Genomic DNA, 21,158 nt, shown 5'->3' on the forward strand with positions numbered 1-21,158 from the left:
CTGCTCTTTCTCACTCTCTCTCACCTGCTACCACGTAAAATGTGCCTGCTTCCCCTTCTGCCATGATTGTAAGTTTCCTGAGGACTCCCCAGCCATGTGGAACTGTGAGTCAATTAAACTTCTTTCCTTTATAAATTACCCAGTCTCGGGTATTCTTTAGAGTAGTAGAGTAGGACAAGAATGGACTAATACATGTGCCTAGCCCAGTGCCTGGAACTCCGGGGAAAGGTTAAATGTCAACTGTCTTTTGCAGCAAAAAAAACTAAAAAAAAAACACATTTCTCTTGGAATACAGGCAGCCAGAGTCCCAGAGGGCCATTGGTCCAAGGGCGTCCAGGCCTCTATCCAGTCTTTTAGGATAAATAATAGCTGGAGAGATAATTAGGATACATCAATATTGCTGTAGCCACAATGGTACCAAGAATAATAATTCTCATCCTTGTCACAAAACATTTCCATTTGTGGTCCAAGATCCCCCCATGAGATGCTTATTATTATAACTCATAGGAGCAATAGGCTCTCAGTTCAAATCCCAGCTCTACTCTCCCCCGCTTTTTTGTGAGACAGAGTCTTTCTCTGTCACCCAGGCTGGAGTGCAATTGGCTTCTAGCATGGGCACCTGATGGCTTTTGATTTCAGGAAGGCCCCAGGGGAAAGGGCAGGTGTGGAAAAGGGTTGACATAGAATGTGCCACATTTGAGGCGGCAAGAAGATGTCCAGCACCCTCTGGAGAGAAGCTGGTGCTGCTGATGGCAGAAGTAGCCTTGAGTGCCATTGCAGCATTGAACTTCTGAGGTCAAGTGATTCTCCCACCTAAGCCTCCCAACTAGCTGGAACTACAGGTGCCTGCCACCACTCCCGGCTAATTTTTTTTTTTAGTAGAGATGGGGTAGCCCTATGTTGCCCAGGCTGGCCAGCTCTACCTCTTACTGGCTATATGACCTTGGCTGGTTACTTAACCTCTCCTGTGCCTCAGTTTTCTGGTTTAAAAATTTGGAATGATAACAGGCCCCCTTCTTTGTGGGAGCATTGTGAAAATTAAATGAGCTAATATATATAAATGTTTAATTGTCATTATTTTGCTGGTGGGGAAACTGAGGTTCACAGAGGTTGCCCAAGAGGTGGAGCTGGGATCAAACTCAGTGTGCTACAACTTCAGAATCCACAAGGCTAACTCCCCACACCCCTGTTGTGGCAAGGGGGAGGAGGTTGTGCCCTCACTGTTCATTACAATGGAACCCAGGAGAACCAGCCTTCCGGGGTGCAGGAAATGGCCTCCACCTTGATCTGGCTGGTGGTCCCACAGCTGTATGCATATGTAAAAATTCATTGTGCAAACCATTAAGATTTGTGTCTTTTATGTGTGTTATATGTCAATTTAAAAAACAAAACTTTAAAAATAACACTTTTTGAGTAAAGAAATGCAGCTCCTGCCTCCACCCCATGCCCACCTCGGGAGAGATTTTCATGATACCCTGAAAAACACTCAAATGCAAAATTGGGGTTGAGAGTCTGGGATCTGGATGGGAGGGAGAAGAAGGAAGAGCCCGGGGCACTAGGGAGGATTCCAGCAGCAACTGGCCCATTCATCTCATTTCCACCAGCAGATTCTGCTTCTACAAAAACCCAATGTAACTGCCATTTTAAAATCATGGCATTAGCCTAGCATTAAACTTCCAGGGATTTAGCCTAAGCAAATATCCATAAGCTAGTTCAAAGATCTGCCTGAGAGATGGTTCTTTACAACACGGGAAGACTGGAGACAACTGTGAACACCCAGTGCTCCCCAAAAGCGTGGAAAACCAGCCACCGTAAGCCACACACTCCGGCAGGAGCCACTGTGGAAAACATCCATTAGGTCTTGTCAAATGAGTGAAGCATGAGATGGACTCCCAGTTTGTATTTGACCATGACATAGAAAAAGCCTGGAAGGAAGGATGGGTAAATTAATTGGTGGAACCATGGGTTATTTTTATGTACTTCTCTCTGCTCGTGTCCTCCAGTGAATATTGTTCCCTTTGAAATGAAAAAGGGAAGGGTGACATGTAGGAGGTTTGGCCACAGAGGTACTGTGTGCTTGGAGGAGGCTGAGTGGGGAAAGAGACGTTTGGAGCCATGGCCCCTCTCTCATGCTCTGCTGTGGATGGCTTTAAGCCACATTGCCAGCTGACAGGTGAGGAAGGGGATAAGGGCTGCTCACATTAGGAGGAATCCGCCAGAAGCCAGCCAGCCCGCCTGCCAGCCCGGTGGGTGCTCACCTCTTTGCCAGACTCATTTTGAAGGGTTGCCTGCCAGTTGTGGTGGTCTGAGGGCGTCCTCGGGTCGAGCACCACCAGGGTGTGTTTGGCGATGCTAGGATTTGGCCCTGGAGACACCCGAAGGAAAAAAAAACATTGGCCCAGCCATGGGTCACCCCCAAGACAATCTCCCCTAGTTCAGCCGCACCTACTGCCCACTCACGGAGCCCCCACCCCTCCTTTCCAGGCTCATTTGTCCCCTGGCTCCAGCCCCTCTAATTCTGCAGGGGCCTCCCTCTGCCCCACATGTCCAGTTTTAGTTTTCTGCTCAATTTAGATGAGCTTCCTGCCTCCTCTCCACATCCTCCCTTTTTACCCATCAGATCCAGGTCTCCCTAGAGCGCCTGCCTCTGTCACGTGCTCACTCCAGTTACCATTTGTTTAACCCCGCCGGCTCATGCCACAGACCCACATGCTTGTCCACTCCGCGTAATGCAGGGGAACTGCTTAACCTTCACTCTTCTAGTCTGGAGGAGGCAGATACCACCCCTACCCTGCATACTGTTGCAGGATCTTCTTTGAAAGGTCAATCAGGTTATGTCATGAGCTCCAGGGACTACTAGAATCAAATCCAACTTCTTTCCATAGCCCACAGGTGGCCCTCAGTGACGCTTCTCCCCAACTCCCCACTTTCCTCCCTGTCATGACTGGGTTTCTGGTTCCCAGAGAGTTAGCTCGTGACAAAGAGCATGTGACACAAGTGTTGCCTCCTCGGGGCCCTGGCACTTCCCATGCTCATGGCTGGGAACACCCTGCTCTCCGCTCCTCACACGGTGGGACATGGGTCTCAGCAGGCTCACTTCCCAGGGAAGCCCTTCCAACCCCGACAGAGTCATCCCCGCCCTGACCTGCTGCTTTCTGTCTTGCTGGAGGAGCCTCTTGTTTTTGGTTTCTTTATCATGTTTGGCCCTGTCTGAAATTATCTTGCAGTTTTGTTTACTGCTCTCTCTGCTAGTATGGTCAAGTCTAGGAAGCAGGGACCGCTTTACCTCTGGGTTCCCTGGCACAAAGTAGGTACTCAACAAAAACCTGTTGAGTGAGTCGCACTATGCCACACATGGAGAGTGCTCAGTGTAACACCTGGCATGTGGCAAGTGCTCAGGAAATTTTGGGTGAGGGAATGCACATGGACCCAGGATACTATAAAGTCACAAAGTCAGCGACAGCACAGTCCCAGTCCACACGTTGAGCAGGTAGCTCATGGCACGGCACACAGTAGGTGCTTATTTCATCTTGGATGAAGGGAATGGCAGCTGTTCTGACTGATCTCCACCAGCACGTTGGAGGAGACCCTAAGCCTGTTGTTCACTCAGAGAAGGAGCAAAAGGAGCGCTCTCCCAGGAAGTGCTATTGTATGCCATCTCGTAAAGTAGATCTACTTGATCTAATTTTTTTTGAGACGGAGTTTCACTCTTCTCGCCAGGATGAAGTGCAATGACACTATCTCACCTCCCTGCAACCTCCGCCTCCCAGGTTCAAGCAATTATCCTACCTCAGCCTCCTGAATAGCTGGGATTACAGGCACCTGCCACTATGCCCAGCTAATTTTTGTATTTTTAGCAGAGACGGGGTTTCACCATGTTGGCCAGGCTGGTCTCGAACTCCTGATCTCAGGTGATCTGCCCACCTCGGCCTCCCAAAATACTAGGATTACAGGCATTAGCTGCCATGCCTGTCTTACTTGATCTATTTTTATAACTTAAAAACATTAGGTAAATGATGAGTTAATGGGTGCAGCACACCATCATGGCACATGTATACATACGTAACAAACCTGTAACAAACCTGCACATTGTGCACATGTACCCTAGAACCTAAAGTATAATAAAAAAACAAAAACAAAACAAAACAAAAGACTGAGCTACTGAGCTATTAAAAAAAAAAAAAAAACTTAAAAACAGCATTAAAGAAGACCTCCCCTCCATTATCCCACCACCTGTCACAAAATCTAATACATTTTCTCTGTTCCCCTAGTTGTACTTATGCACATATATTTACCTAACTATAACAAATGCGTGAGCCATTTCCTATTATCTTTGCAACCAAACTATGATATTTTAATCATTATTACTGGCTTACCTCCAGCCCACCCAGTTATGGCATCAGCACATCTCAGTCCTATGATTCATCTCTACAAAATGTTCCAGACCCCACTGCGGCAGATTCCCGCTGAGTCGCCTCCTCTCTCCGCTCCGGCCCCCTCCCCTGCTTAGCCAAGGAATCAGAGCCTCACTATGTGTGAGGTCCTGACTGAGCTTCCCACTCTATTCTCATCATACCTGCTATTCCCACTTTACAGATGGAGAAACTGGGGATCAGAGAGGGGAAGGCACTCCTGACTCAGACTGACTAGAAAGGGCCACTCCAGCATCCAGGGACCCTCGTGGTCCCTCCCCCAAGCCCCATGAGCAGGGCCCCGACGCTTCACCTGTGCTGAATTCCAGTTTCAGTTCGTGGTAGGATTGTAGGGGCTGGTTCAGCACCAGCCGCAGGTGAAACACCTGCCCTCGCCGGAACACAGGATTGCTCGTTTGGAACTCCCACGTGTGGTGAGAAACGGCGTTCTCCTGCTTCAAGAAGTCAACGAGGAGAACTTTCAGCTCTGTCAGCACACAGCACGTGGGGAAAGAGAGCACAGAGAATGTTTATTCCTTGATCACCTCTTTCTCGGTTCAAAATCTGACAGTGCATTGAGGTAGAGCTGGGTTTTAGAGTCGGGCATCCCTGCTCCACCTCTGGCTGGCTATGAATCTGTCTGAGACTCAGTTTCCTCACCTATAAGATGGATGTGCATGTACCTACCTTGTGGGATTACATGGGGATGAGCCAAGAGCAGTGGACTAAAGTGCTCAGTCATGTAACCCTGCAAAATAGGTAGCTGCATGCCCATCTTACAAGTGAGGAAACTGAGACTCAGACAGGGTGAGTCTGTGAGTGGCTGTTAGGCAAGGCTCCCACCCCAACTCCCCCTCTCTGTAGACATGGCCTCAGGAACAAAGCTAGTGCCAGGGTGTTCTCCGTTAATCAACACAAAAGCTGAAGGGAAACAGGGGAGCAGGCAAACTGAGGAGGAACAGATGAGCCCTGGGCTTGCTCCCCTTCCTGTTCAGCCCAGACTCCCGTCAGCTTCCAGTCAGACACCATCCCGACGTGAGAGTTCACATCCTGAAGAGAAGGGTGGGGTGCAAAGTGGCTGGGGTGAAGCCTTTTTATCCAAATCGAGGAAGAAGCACCAAGGAGCTCCCATGATCTGAGGCCAAGACTACTTGCATTATAAATGGGATTTTTAAGTCCAGGTGCAGTGGCTCACGCCTGTAATCCCAGCACTTTGGGAGGCTGAGGGGGGCGCATCACCTGAGATCAGGAGCCAAGATCGAACCACTGCACTCCAGACTGGGTGATAGAGTGAGACTCCGTCCCCCCGCACCCCCTCCAAAAAAAAAAAAAAAAGGGGATTTTCTTCTTCAATGCTCAAGTGAAAAGTACATTCAGTAAAAGAAATAATCTCCACATACACTCTTTTCTGTAACACATGTATTTCTTACCATGTGTCTGTTATAATGACATTTGTATTACCTCAGCTTGGGACCCAAACCCCTTCCCTTTATTTAAAATTCAGACTATTCCCAGGCTCATGAGTCATGAAGGGAAATGTGCTTTGGCTGCAGCCTGAAACCACCTGGGGGTTGTAAAACTACTTATGTTCTCCCCCAGCGATTCTGATACAATTGATCTGAGTGGGGCTGAGCCTCTGTGTTTTCAAAGCTTTCCAGGCAATTCCAGTGTGCAGAGGGCAAAGTAAAACACAGACTGCCGGGCCCACCCTGAGTTTCTGATTCAGCACATCTAGGGTGTGGCTGAGAATCTGCCACTCCACTCCAGCAGCTTCCTTGATGACGCTAATGCTGCTGGCCCAGGGAGGCACATATTAAGAACCCCTAGATTAGGAAGCCCCACTGTGGCCTGTGAGGTAAAGTGAGGTGAGATGCAGGGACCTTCCCCTGCTCCCGAGAGCTCACCCACAGAGGAAACCCATCCTCTGCAGAGATCATGGAGGACAGCCGTGGAAACGCGGACTTTTGTGACTACAAAATAGGTGGAGTGGTCACGCCCACATCAGAGGGTGACCTTGGGGATGTGGCCAGTGATGTGTTTGTAGACAGCACAGCTCATTCTTGCTGGAGTGGCTTTGGGATTGGGGCCTGGACAAGTGTTCTCCAGGAAGGCAAGCCCCCAGCAAGTGGCCTTCCCTCTGCACTGCTGCTCTGTTCCCGGGACCTGGAAATCTGCTCCCTCCAGCAGGGAGGCCCACCTGGCAGACAGACCTACCTTCCCAGATGCCTCCCCTTCTTGGGCTGAAACCTTGGGGTGGGCCCATGGCTAGCTGGAGCATCTTAGCCCATTTGTGCTGCTGTGATGGAATACCTGAGACTGGGTCATTTAGAAAGAATAGAAATTTATTTCTCACAGTTCTGGAGGCTGGGAAGTCCAAGATCAAGGCACCAGCATCTGGTGAGGGCCTCTTGCTGCGTTGTAACATAGCAGAAGGCAGAGGGCGAGAGAGGACCAACTCCCTCCTTCAGGTCCCTTTATAGGGGCACCTCATCTTATTCACAGGGAAGGAGCCCTCATCACCTAATTACCTCTTAAAGGCCCCACCTCTTAGAACCACCACATTGGCAACCCCTGAATTTTTTTGGGAGACATATTCAAACCATAGCATGCTGTCAGGAGCTGCCGTCCTGAAAGGCTTCTTCATTTCCCTGGACAGCAGAGCTCCTGCTGTGGGGCCCAGAGCCAACCGCAAAGCAATCACAGCTGGAAAAGGGCTTTAACAGTCCCTCCCATGTTCTGATTTATTCCTGCTCCTTCATGGACTGGGCAGGTGGGTGACCTGGGTTCCCAAGGCGTAAAGGTATAGGTTTTGGTACCAGGAAGCACGAAAGAGCAGTTAAGAAATCCAAATCCTAAATGCAGTCATCTCTGTGGAAGCTTCTTAAGACCTTATCTCCCTAGAATGGTAAACACAGTCCCTCCCTCGGTGGCTAATGTGCACATTGAGTGCCTGGCACACAGTAGGCACTTAATAAAACGCAGGCCATCATTAATGTTAGGCAGATGGGCATATAGTGGCTTGAATGGTGGTCACACAGAAGATATCTCCACCTGGAGCCTGTGAATGTGACCTTATAGAAATAGGAGACTTTCAGGTGTGATTAAGGATCTTGTCATTATATTATCCCAGATTATCCAGGTAGGCCCTAAATCCAATAACAAGTGTCCTTATAAGAGACATGGAGAGGCAAGGGGAGGGTCATGTGAAGATGGAGGCAGAGACTGGAGTGATACAGCTGCAAGGCACAGAACACCTGGAGCCACCAGAAACCAGGAAAGACAAGGAAAGATTCTCCACTAGAGGCTTCTGCAGGAGCAGGACCCTGCTGACATTTTCATTTTGGATGTCTATCTTCCAGAACTAGAGAATAATAAATTGCTGTTGTTTTAGGCAACCCCATTTGTGGTCATTTGTTATGAATGCCCTAAGAAACCAACATACAGCACGTAACAGATGTGCAGTACTGGAGCCTCCTCCCTCACCCTCTTCTGGGCACTGCTCTGTGACCTGAGCACTGCTTAAAGGTAGATCTGGGAGGCTGGGGGCATCATGGAACTACAGGAAGCCACATTGGGGCTGTCTTTTAAAAAATGCCTTTGGAGTCACATACTTGTAATCCCGGTTACTTGGGAGACTGAGGTGGGAGAATCACTTGAGCCCAGGAGTTCGAGGCTGCAGTGAGTTATGATTGCAGCTGTGAATAGCCACAACACTCCAGCCTGGGCAACAAAGTGAGACCCCAGCTCTAAAAAAATTTTTTAAAAAAAGGCTTTGTATTTTTTTTTGTAGTTACTGCACTTGGATGGATGGTGAAAACTGATATAGCAGTTTAATGCTTTCAGTGTCATAAATGCAAGATGACCAGAGAAACCTGCAAAGAAAAACTGTCAGTGGAATACAATATCCTTGTTTTTTGCCACCAGTGTGTGGGTTGGAATTTAAATTCTTTGAGTATTAAAAAACAAACGTCTCTGCAATGGATAATTTTTGCTATAACTTTTGCCATGAAGCCTCTGGAAAAAAGGAGACAACATAAAAGACAGGCAATCTCCAGATGGAGATATACTTTTGGAGTTTTAAAAAGCAAAGTTGCTTTTAAACTAAAATTAGCATTAGTTGCTAATGAGCTCTTGTGAAATTGTCAGCCTTAGAAGCTTATGATTTTCTAGCCTGTATGTATATTTTTGAGTGGGTCAAGTGGGACTCTTAAAATGACCAAAATAAGCCTCAATCCTGGGATCAAGGGCCGCTTGAGGCCCCTCACCAGATGCAGTTTCTCGACCTTGGAGTCTCAGCCTCCATAACTGGCGGAGAAATGAATTTCTTTTCTTTATAAATTACCTGAGTTTCAAGTATTCTTTTATAAGCAACAGAAAATAAACTAATACAATTTTCTTCTCCTTCCTCCTGGTAAGGCAGTTTGATTATTAAATGCAGCTTTCCCCAGAAAGGAACTGACCTTTTCTAGGCTGCTCAATGAATGAATGATCAGGACAAAAAATAGAGATTATTTAAGCTTACTTTGAATTTTTTTTTTTTTTTTTTTTTTTTTTTTTTTGAGACAGGGCCTTGCTCTGTCACCCAGGCTGGAATGCAGTGGTGTGAACATGGCTCACTGCAGCCACGACCTCCTGAGCTCAAGGGATCCTCCCACTTCAGCCTCCAGAGTAGCTGGGACTACAGGTGTGCACCACCACACCTGGCTTTTTTATTTTTTGTGGTGATAAAGTCTTATTGTGTTGCCCAGGCTGGTCTCAAACTCCTGAATTCAAGTGATCCTCTTGCCTCAGCCTCCAAAAATGTTGGAATTACAGACATGAGCCACCACACCCGACCTACCATTTTGAAAATTTTCAAAAATTCAGGATTTTGTCCTGACCAATTCCAGAATATGATGTGTTATTCTGGTTACATTGTATTAAAATATTTTTCTGTAAAAATGCTTTTGTCCCTCTTGCAAACAACCATTCCAGATGAAAGGTCTGAGTGAGAATAAGAGATTACTAAAAACAAAAAAAAAAATAAAGTTATGATTGTTGAATGAGACACACAGAGAAAAAACATGTCACAACTAATTGCTAAAGGAATTAAACACATCCTGTGTGACTCCACTGGAGAGGACTCTTGGAAGCACCTGCCTAGTTCCCCCAGAACCTCACCCCAGCAGTCTTTTCCCTTTGCTGATTTTTCTTTGTACCTTTTGCCACAATAAATCACATTCCCCACCACCCCCACCCCGGTGTCCACATTGCTGCCTGAGGCTACTGCCACCTGCCAGCAGGTACTCTTGGAGAGTCTCCCAGACTGTTTGTGGGAGCACAGCCCCTGCAGAATGCATACCAGTGATGAAAAATTTCAAACATCACCTCTTTCTGTAGAGGTCTGGGATTCCCCCAAACTGAGAAAGTAAAACAAACAGTTGTCCTTGGCTCGTAGGCACAAACTGGCTCCTAGTCACAGTTGTCACTGGTTTAGGGGATAAATGCCAATCTTTGGAGTGATCCATTCTCCACCAAAGTTTTATGGAATTCCCACAGATAAAGTCACACTCAGGATGAGCTTACAGCCCCAAATTTTAAAACAGAAAATACACTATTTCAGCAGAAACCACACAAGTATTCATCCAAGAAATCAGATAATATACCGACTATAAAATAATGTATATAGACTATGGACCAGGCACAGTGGCTCACGCCTATGATCCCAGCACTTTGGGAGGCTGAGGCAGGAGGATCCCTTGAGCCCAGGAGTTCAAGATCAGCCTGGGCAACATAGAGAAACCCTGTCTTTGCAAAAAAAATTTTTAATTAACTGAGAATGGTGATGTGCACATGCAGTCTCAGCCAGTTGGGCAGCTGAGGCAAGAGTATCACTTGGGCCTGGGAGGTCAAGGCTGCAGTGAGCCATGTTCACAACACTACACTACAGCCTGGGTGACAGAGTGAGACTTTATTTCAAAAAATAATAAATAAAATATTTAAAAATATAGGGCCAGGCACGGTGGCTCATGCCTGTAATCCCAGCACTTTGGGAGGCCGAGGTGGGCAGATCACCTGAGGTCAGGAATTCCAGACCAGCCTGACCAACACGGTGAAAACCCATCTCTACTAAAAATACAAAATCAAAATTAGCCGGGCGTGGTGGCGGGCGCCTGTAGTCCCAGCTACTCAGGAGGCTGAGGCAGGAGAATGGCATGAACCCAGGAGGTGGAGCTTGCAGTGAGCTGAGTGAGCCACTGCACTCCAGCCTGGGCGACAGAGTGAAACTCCGTCTCAAAAAAAAAAAAAATTTGCCAGACTTGGTGGCTCATGCCTGTAATCCCAGCTACTCGAGAGGCTGAGGCAGGAGAATCGCTTGAACCCAGGAGGCAGAGGTTGCAGTGAGCCGAGATCACTCCATTGCACTCCAGCCTGGGCAACAAGAGTGAAACTCCGTCTCAAAAAAAAATTATATAATATATATATACACACACACATATACATATATGTATATATACACACATATATACATATATACTGTGTGTGTGTGTGTGTATATATATAGAGAGAGAGAGAGAAAGAGAGAGGGAGAGAGACAGAGACAGAGACAGAGACAGAGAGAAAGAGACCATAAAATAGCCAAGTCAAAGATGGCTAGGGACATAAGAGAAGAAATCAAAATGATGAGAAAGGAATAAGCCACTATTAAGAATGACCAGATAAATTTTTTAAAACATAACTTCTAAAAATGAAAATATGGTTCTCGAAATGAAAAAAACTCACAGGTTAAATAGCAAATAGACATAACTGAAAGAGAATCAGTGAACTAGAAAATAGACTGGAAACAAATACCTATAATACAACCTAGAGAAATATTAATAGAAGTAAATATGAAAAGCAGTTTAGAGACGTGGAGTCTTGGATGGAAAGGTCTAAACTATATATTATAGTTGTTCTGAAAGGAGAGAATCAAGAATGGGGAGCAGCAGTGAAGAGGTGATGGTTGAGAACTTTCCAAAATGCATGAGAGACATGAATCCTCTTATTTAGGAATCATAAAGAATCACAAATAGGATAAAGAGGAGGCCAGGCACAGTGACTCACGCCTGTAATCCCAGCATTTTGGGAGGCCAAGGCAGGTGGATCACTTGAGGCCAGTTCATGACCAGCCTAGCCAATATGGTGAAACCCCATCTCTATTAAAAATAAAAAATTAACTGAGTAATGTGGCACATGCCTGTAATTCTAGCTACTCAGGAGGCTGAGGTAGGAGAATCGCGTGAACCTGGGAACTGGAGGCTGCGGTAAGCCAAGATTGTGTCACTGGGCTCCAGCCTGGGCGACAGAGTGAGACCTTGTCTCAAAAATAATAATGATAATAATAATAATAAAATAAAAATAAATAAAAGTAATAAATGCCCATTACAAAAATTAAGTTTCTCTCCTATCCCAGACTCCCAGATCTTTTCTCCAGAGAAAATCACTATAAAGCATCTAAGTATCTTTCCAGTTTTCTCTGCCATAAACCAATACTTTAGTTACAGAAACAGGAGCTTTCTCAATACACTATTCTGCACATTGCTTCTCTCTCTCTGTTTCTCCCCCTACTTCTCTCTCACACATATATCTTGAAATTTATCTCCTAACTACCCAATTAGATCTTGTTATTATTTTCTTTTAATTTTTTTTTTTTTTGAGACAGAGTCTCATTCCGTTTCCCAGGCTGAAGTGCAATGGTGTGATCACAGCTCACTGCAGCCTCCACCTCCCGGGCTGAAGCAATCCTCTCACCTCAGCCTCCTGAGTAGCTGGCACTACAGGCATGCATCACCACGCCCAGCTAAGCTTTTCATTTTTTGTGAAGATGGGGTTTCCCTGTGTTGCCCAGGCTGGTCTCAACCTTGTTTTTTTTTTTTTTTTTAGCAGCTATTATCCCTCTGGATGGACATGTAGATCGTTTAAAATCTTATATGCTACAATGTACTTCCTTGTACATGTATCTTTGCACTCATGTGTGACAATACTTGTAAGAGAAATCTTCCAAAGCAGAATTGCTGTGTCACATGATATGGGCATCTTTAATTTCAGTAAATGTTGCCAGAGAGCCTTCTAGTGACTGCACCAGTGACACTCCTACAAAAAGATGGGACGATGCCTTTTTAAAGCTATTTTCTATTAAACTTTTAATCTTAGCTAATCTGATAAATGAAAAAAATGAAATCTCATTGCTGTTTTGCTTTTATACAACCCTCCCTCCCTTCCTTCCTTCCTTCCTTCCTTCCTTCCTTCCTTCCTTCCTTCCTCCCTCCCTCCCTCCCTCCCTCTCTCTCTCTCTCTCTTTCTTTCTTTCTTTCTTTCTTTGACAGAGTCTTGGCCTGTCACCCAGGCTGAACTGCAGTGGTACAATCATGGCTCACTGCAGCCTTGAACCTGAGTAGCTGAGTAGCTGGAACTACCCATGTGCACCACATACCTGGCTAATTTTTATTTCTATTAATTTATTTATTTTTGAGACAAAGTCTTCCTCTGTTGCCCAGACTGGAGTGCAGTCTCGGCTCACTGCAGCCTCTGCCTCCCAGGTTCAAGTGATTCTCATGCCTCAGTCTCCCAAGTAGCTGGAATTACCAGTGTGTGCCACCACGCCTGGCTAATTTTTGTATTTTTTAGTAGAGACAGGGTTTCACCATGATGGCCAGGCTTGTCCCTTACTTCTGATCTCAAGTGATCTGCCCAGCTTGGTCTCCCAAAGTGTTGGGATTACAGGCATGAGCCACCGCACCTGTTTCCCAGGCTGGTCTTGGACTCCTGCACTCAAGCAATCCTCCTATCTCAGCCTCCCAAATTTGGGGATTATAGGCATGAACCACCGCACCTGGCCTGCTGTTTCAGTTTTGTTTCATGACCACCCTCGTTACAAGTAAGGTTGAACATCTTTTCATGTATTACAATTTATATTTCTTTTTCTTTGAACTACCTAATACTGCTCTTTGTCCACATATATTTTGGGATGTTGGCCATTTTCTTATAGATCTGAGAGCTCTTTTTATACTACAGAATAGCATTTGCTTCTCATATGTGTTGAAAGTACCCTTCACAGTTCCATTACCTTCTGACTCTGGAGGTTTTGTCTCACATGTATTTTTAATTTTTCTGCAGTCAGTTTTACCTTTCTTTTACTTTATGTTTCTAGGTTTTCAATTTTCCTTTGTAACACCTTCTCCAGTCCGAGATTATTTTTCATATTGCCTTCATTTTCTTCTAATGCCTTTACAGTTTCATCTTCGACCTTTCTGGGATTTGTTGTGGTATAAGCCATGAGATAGAGATCTGGCTTTGTTTTTCTCTAAATACTAACCAGTTGTCCTAATACCACAAATTGTACAATTTCTCATTTCCTCCACTTATATGAAATCCTATCTTTATCCCACACATACCACCATTTTCCAGGTCCCTATTTGGATGTCCTGACCTCCCGGAGTGGTTGGAAGAAAAAATGACATAATATTCATGAAAACACCGTGAAGTCATCACAACTCGCTAATGTTGTAAGGTAGCATGTGATGGTTACTTGCACAAGCCCATCAGAAAGGACACCTCAGGAAGCGTCAGCTTCCCCCACCAACACCCCAACACTGGTGGCCATGAGATGACTGTCTTTGGTGATTTAGATCTTGAGAGTAAAGTCAAATTGTGCCCAGCAGGGAGGCAGAGTCATGCAGCATGAAACGAACACACACCGGGTTTGCGTCCCAGCTCTGCCACCCATGGCTGGGACCTCAGGCAAGTCGTCAAACCTCCCCAGTGAGCAGGTTGCATCTCTTGAGAATGACAGCATGGGTCAGGCGATACTACCTTTCCTTCAGGTAGTCCTCAGTAATTTACATAGTACTTTCCCAGAATTGATGTGACTTGCCCAAAGCCACAGGGCCATTTAGTGCATGGTAGAGACATGAATCTTCTCTCCTATCAGTAGGTGCTTCCCATCACACCACACCACCCTTTCTCAGTCCCAAGGACTCTTTACCCTTCAAGGCTGAGTCTAGCTGAGGCGTCAGCCGTCTAAGGAGGAACTCAAAACTCTGTGGCCTTGGGACTAAAAAGAAGAGTCTGATTTCTTTAGAAATGTCACCCTATAAAAAAGGAGAAGCTGGAAACTAGGAGGGTCTGGCTTAGTCCCTTTGCAGAGTTTCAAAGTAGCCATTCCTTGGCTATCAAGCAGCTTTTCAAGCAACAGAGGAGGCTGCTGAGCAGACCCTGCTGGGAGGTCACAGAGGGCTTGGGGGCTGGGGAGTCGGCAGAGGGGTTCAAACCCAGCCGTGTTGTTCCCTAGCAGCACCCGGACTCCCTGAAGTAAAAGTGAGGGCTCTGGTGCCTGCTCTTGGTGGTGGTAGGCGGCTGCATCCTCATGGCACACAGAGCTTGGCACATGACCCCCCTCTGCTATTCCTCACTCTGAGAAGCATGACACTGCTGACAGCAGCAGACAGACCCTCTGCAGTAGGAAACTCCATCAGGTGACCTTGAGAAAGGACAGGACGCATTGAGAGACACTCTACAAAATAACTGGTATGTACTCCTCAAAAGTGATGAAGTCACAAAATTCCAAGAATGACAGATGAACTGTTCCAGACAAAGGAGACCGAAGAGGCACCACAACAGAATGCAAAGCCTGACCTAGGATTTTCTTCTGCTATAAATGACATTATTGGGACAATCGGTGAAATCTATATAAAATCTGTGGGTTGGATAACAGTATTGAAATGGTGTTCATGTCCTGGTCTTCATAATTGTATTGGTTACATAAGAGAATGTCCTTGTTTTTAGGAAATACACACCAAAGTATTTAATAATGTAATATCTGCAACTTACTCTCAAGAGTTCAAAAAATATATATTTGTCTATCTATCTATCTATCTGTCTGTGTCATCTATCTGTCCATTGATCGAGAAGGATAAAGCAAATGCGGTAATCATTTAGGGAATCTGGATAAAGGATATATGGATATTCTTCTTTTTATTTTTGCAATCTTTTTGTAAATCTGAAATTATGCCTAAATGAAAAGTTTGTTTTTTGTTTTGTTTTGTTTTTTCAAAAAGGGATGAGACAGAGAGCAAGCAGCACAAGGGCCACAAATTAGGGTGAGAGGGCAATGGCCCCAAGCACCGGGCAGAGGTAAGAGAGCGGTTTAGGGCCAGCTGGCTGGAGGGGCACGTGGGGCTCCATGGAGATTTCACCCACTCACCTTTTGATGCGTCCATCATCCCTTCAGATTCTCTCCTGCAATGCCAGGGAGGACTATCTCTGATGCCTGGTGCTTCCACACAGTTGGTCCTCAGGGGAGGAAACAGCCCTTTTTATGTGATCCTGGGCTAGATGTGACTCTGCTGTGGCTGCCAAGGGGCGGGGTTTGGGAAGGGGATGTTGACTAGAAATAATAAAATCCCGGAACCTTCCATATCAGACCTAGGAAATCAGGAGCCAAGATGAGCTGATGTAAAAGGGACAGACAATGGAGAATGGCGCCTCCTTGTCTGTTATATGAGCCTAACAATGGGTAACCAAAAGCCAGGACCCTATGACCTACACTACATGTGACCTGACATTCTGGTTACTATCAAGATCAAGTCTAGGAACCCAGGCTAATCTTCACTGACTTTATGTCTTTCTTCTTCTTCTCTTTTCCTCAAGTTGAAAAAGTAAGAGATGCTTGTGAGTTTTTTGTTTTACATTTTGAATATATAATACATCCACATGGTTCAAAATTGAAAAAATGCCCCCTGGCTACCTTGATGCATCCTACTACCAGTTTCTTTTGGATCTTTCCAGAGATGTTGTATGCACTGAGAAGCAAATAACGTACTATTATTATTATTTTGTTATTTAGTTTTTATTTCATAATCATAAACTTAACTCTGCAATCCAGCTAGGCATGGAAGGGAACAAGGAAAACAAGGAACCCAAAGGGAACTGAGCGAGAGCACAAAGATTCGAGGATTCTGCGAGCAAATGGGGTGGAGGATGCTCTCCTGAGCTATAGAAGGAACGGTCTGGTGGTTAAGATAAAACACAGGTCAAACTTATTAGAGCTGTCCACAGTCAGCAATGGTGATCTTCTGGCCGGTCTTACCACTCCTGGACCCAAAGCATTCCATGGCCTCCACAATATTCATGCCTTCACCATGCCAAAGACCACAAGCTTGCCATCCAACCACTCAATCTTGGCAGTGCAGATTAAAAACTGGGAACCATTTGTGTTGGGTCTGGCATTTGCCATGGACAACACGCCAGGACCTGTATACTTTAGGATGAAGTTCTCATTATCAAATTTCTCCCCATAGATGAACTTGCCACCAGTGCCATTATGGCGTGTGACGTCACCACCCTGACACATAAACTCTGGAATAATTCTGAAAGCAGGAACCGTTATAACCAAATCCTTTCTCTCCAGTGCTCAGAGCACAAAAGTTTTCTGCTGTCTTTGGAATCTTGTCTGCAAACAGTTCGAAGGAGACGTGGCCTAAGGGCTCGTCGTCGACGGCGATGTTGAAGAACACGGTGGGGTTGACCATGGCTGATATTACAGGGCTCCCAGCAGCGACGGCATCATCCGCAAAGCAAATAATGTATTATTTTATTTACACAAATGAGAGCATATCACTGCGTCGCTCAGGCTGGTCTGGAACACCTAGGCTCAAGGGATCCGCCCACCTTCACCTCCCAAAGTACAGGTGTGAGCCACCATGCCTGGCAAGATGGGACTGTTCCTATTGCACATGGAATAGTGGCCCAGTCTTTTCACAGCTGCACATATTCTGTTTGTGTGGATGGTCCCTAATTTATGTAACTTACCTCCCATCCATAGGCATCTGGTTTGCTTCCAATATTTCCCTATTACAATCAGTGTTGCAAAGAATAAGGTTGGACAGAGATCATTTTACTGTCCTGTGAGTGTGTCTATAGGAAGAATTGAATGCCTTGAAGTAGATATGTTAGGCCAAAGAGCATAAGCTTTTCTAATTTTAATGGCTATCTCCTCTGCTCTCCACAGGGGCACTTGTGGTATTTTTTAATGATGCTATGTCTACTGAAAGGAGCCAGCCTGGCATAGTAGCAGAAATGCCAGAGGAAGAGAGGAGACTCCTGACATTGAAACCCCAACACCACAGTAACTTGCTGTGTGTCAATGGGAATGTTGTCTTCATTAGCTCCTTACCTGAAGAGTGAGGGGACTGAATAATGATGCCAATGGTCTCTTCCAGACGAAAAGCCCAGGGGATGGGCAATTGCCTTTGCTGGCTTTAAGGCAAGCCAGAGAGCAACGACCCTGGTTACTTTGAATAACAATAATGAAGTCAGAGGTTTTTGACGTTCTGCAGGCAAGTATCTCAGCGCCACATCCCTAGATATAATAGAATAAACCAAGCCCTGAAGTGCACATGGCATTTACGAAAAGCCTTGGCTGGGCTCTGTCTGCAGAGAAGCCCTAGGCCCCATGATTATAGGCGCAGGAGTGGGAGAAGGATGCTTGCTTTTCTCTGTATTTCCTTTTGCATCATCAGAATTTAGCACCATGTGCATGAATTACCTATTTAAGAATAAATTCACTGCTTAAAGGGAAAAGGCCTCTATATAAAAGTCCTGGCCTAGGGGTGAGAGGGTCCGGGTTTTAGTTGCTTCACCTCTCTGGGCTTCCTTCATCATCTTTGACAAATGAGGGGCTTGTGCAAGATGAGCTTTCTCCAGGCCAGAGAATCCAGGGTACCAGAGTGAGTATAAAAGTGTCTAAAAGGAATAGACTTTGGGTCAGACAGAACTGGGCCTACATCCTGGGTCCTCTACAGATCTGCTGTGTGACCTTGGGAAGTCACTTCTCTGTATCTCTGTTTCTTCATCTGGGAGGTGGGAAATAATCACACCCACACCACAGGTCACGTGTCTGAAACTGGATGCGATGAGGAGGCAAAGGCATTCAAAATTCTCTGCAAGAAATGAGCTACACTGGGGACCTTACCAAGGACCCCCCCCATCCCAACACCCTCATTTCACAGACAGAAAAAGTGCAGCTTAGAGAGAGGCAGCCACCTGGGCATCAGCAGAGAATCCATGAGCCTGCCTTCCCTCTTCCTGCAACAGAACTTCCAGGCCTCAGCAGAGTCGGCCCGTATTTAGCACCCTGTGCATGTGGCATTTTATCTGTCAGCTGGTCCCAAAGGATCATCTATTCTCACGTTTCCTGTCTGGGGCCACAGCTGACACCATGGTCTAGTCACAGGCCGCTGGCGCTGTCACTGCCCCCGTCCCCCCCACTCCCCCCCACCTCAGGCTGAACTGCAGCCCCCATATTGCACTAGCACCTGGTGGCCAACCCCTGGCATATTGGGATCAGAGGCAGCCCACTCAAGACCCTCTGCTCTCTGCTCTCCAAGGGGACCAGGCGCAGGCCCCACCATGGGACAGGAGGCTCCGAATGTGCTGTCCCAGAAAAGTTGGCATGGTCTAAACTTCACATTAATCCACAGATGATGGAGCTGGGGAGGAGGGAGAAGAGGAAAAGGCAGGCAAGAAGAGCCTGCAAACCACCTGGTAAGGTGGGGAACAGAAGATATGTCTCAAGATGAAGTTCACAGAGGACCTTAGCCAGGAATGGAATCTTCTCATTTTGTGTCCCTAACCCATAGCATGGCACAGAGTACTCAGCAGATGAGAGAATGCATGAATAAATGAACAAGTAAGCAAACAGGACAGGGTGCTCAGGTGGAAGCCTGGGAGCGGCCCCATGCCTGTGCCTGTGGGGCAGGTGCCTCCTGCAGAGGTCAGGGGAGGCTGTGTCCTCTTCTCCCAATGCATGCTGGGAGTCCCTTTTGGAAAGAAAGCCCAATACACACTGGTTTTGGGGATTCAAGCCCAATCCTCGACCCACATCTGCACCCACCTGCCGATTCTGAGGATGAAAGAACAACTGAGGCCCTGTCAGACTCTAGGCGCCACAGGGGCTGTTCATGGTGCTAAGCTCGGTGCTAAATCATAAAGATAGCCATCCCGATGCATCCCCGCCCCCTTTTTTTGTGTGGAGACAGGGAGGAGTTAGTAAATACGCATCCACAGATTTATGGGAGAAAAATCTTTTCTTCTTGTATCTGAAGCTATAAATTCATCTCTAATCTGACTCTTATTATATATGTAAACAACTTTATAGGAGAAAGTAAAAGAATCCAATAAACCCTGAAGTCATCTCTCATTAAGCCACTCCTAGCGCTTGCCATAGTACACAAATGTGTTTACATGGCATGGAGCAAACCTGGCACTTCAGGCCATGCCTGGCAGGCTGCCCTTGTGGACACTGTCTAGGATCTGCCTATTTCAAATGCTCACCCCTGTTCATGGGCACATGATATTCTACCATATTTGCCTAACCATTCCTCAACTATCAGGCAACTAACTGCTACTAGCAGTAATGCAGCTAGGAACCCTGTTGCCTAAATTATGTATTTTTTTCCTTTTGAATTTTCCCCCTGGTGTAGCATTAGGTCTAACTGCATAGGGGACTGACTTTTAAACTCTGGTGAGGGGCTGCCCCATGATGGACCACCCTGGTGACAGGACTCACTACTGTAGACCTCTGGGCAAGAAGAACGTTGGGGACCCTGTTGAAGACCAGCAAGGGAACACAGAAGTAGTACAGACAAGACAGGCTCTCAGTCAGGCTATCTGGGGTCCCATCTCAGTTCAATATATGACAAGTTGAGTAGATTTGGGGGAAATCTGAGCCCTCCAAGCCCTTGTTTCCCAAAGGAACTGGATGGCTCTGGAATTTGGAGTAATAATTCTCTGGCCAGTCCAGCCCTGGAGCCAATTCCACTGGAATCAACATGGTCTGCCTCACCTCCCACCCTAACCTGTCTGATTCACCATACCTCTAGACTTTGGGCTGGGCCCTGCCATTCCTTACCCAGGCCCAAAGAGCCCAGAGCACACATTGGCTAGCAAAGACGATCTTGGGGTTTTCTTGCTAAACAACAGCAGTGATATTTGTATGTCTAATGATTGTTAAATATGATCATTCCCATTTATCAGTGAAGTTTTGTCTAAAAACATTTATGAAACCTTACAAAAATTCCAAAACAAGTAATGAAAACTTACATCTCCCTCATCAAGTTCAAGAAATAAAACTTTACGGCTACAACTGAAGCTCTCAGCCCCTTATATATCCTTTCCCAACCCCAACTTCCTTTCCTCCCTCCCCAAAAGTAACCACCACTCTGAGTTTGGTATTTAAGTTTCTTTGCTTATTTAAAAATACTTACTACACGTGTGGATATCTAAAATAATAGGTAGTATTGTTTTGAAGGTTTTAAATTTTTTGTAAAGTTAATACTTAACGTGCCCTTCTACCTTTTTTCACGCTACATTATTATTTTGAGATTTTTTTTCCATGTAATTCATGCTTGTCACCACTGTATAGTATTCAATACACTGTATGCTATAACTTCTCTATCCTCCCATTGGTATTTGTTTCACATTTTTCTCAGTTATAAACACTGCTGCAACAAGCACGTGTGTGCATGTCTCCTTGTGCACAAGTGAGAGTTTCCAGGACTGGAACTGCTGGCTCAAACAGTATGCACATCTTCTGTTTTGTCAGATGACAGTAAAATGTTTCCAGAGGGTTATACTAATTTATACTCCCACCAGTAGCACATGGGAATTCACAGTGCTCCACGACATTAGCCTTGCTTGTTGTTCAACTTTGTAACTTTTGCCAATCTT

This window comes from Papio anubis, chromosome 2, assembly GCF_008728515.1.
Source record: "Papio anubis isolate 15944 chromosome 2, Panubis1.0, whole genome shotgun sequence".
NCBI classification, from domain to species: Eukaryota; Metazoa; Chordata; class Mammalia; order Primates; family Cercopithecidae; genus Papio; species Papio anubis.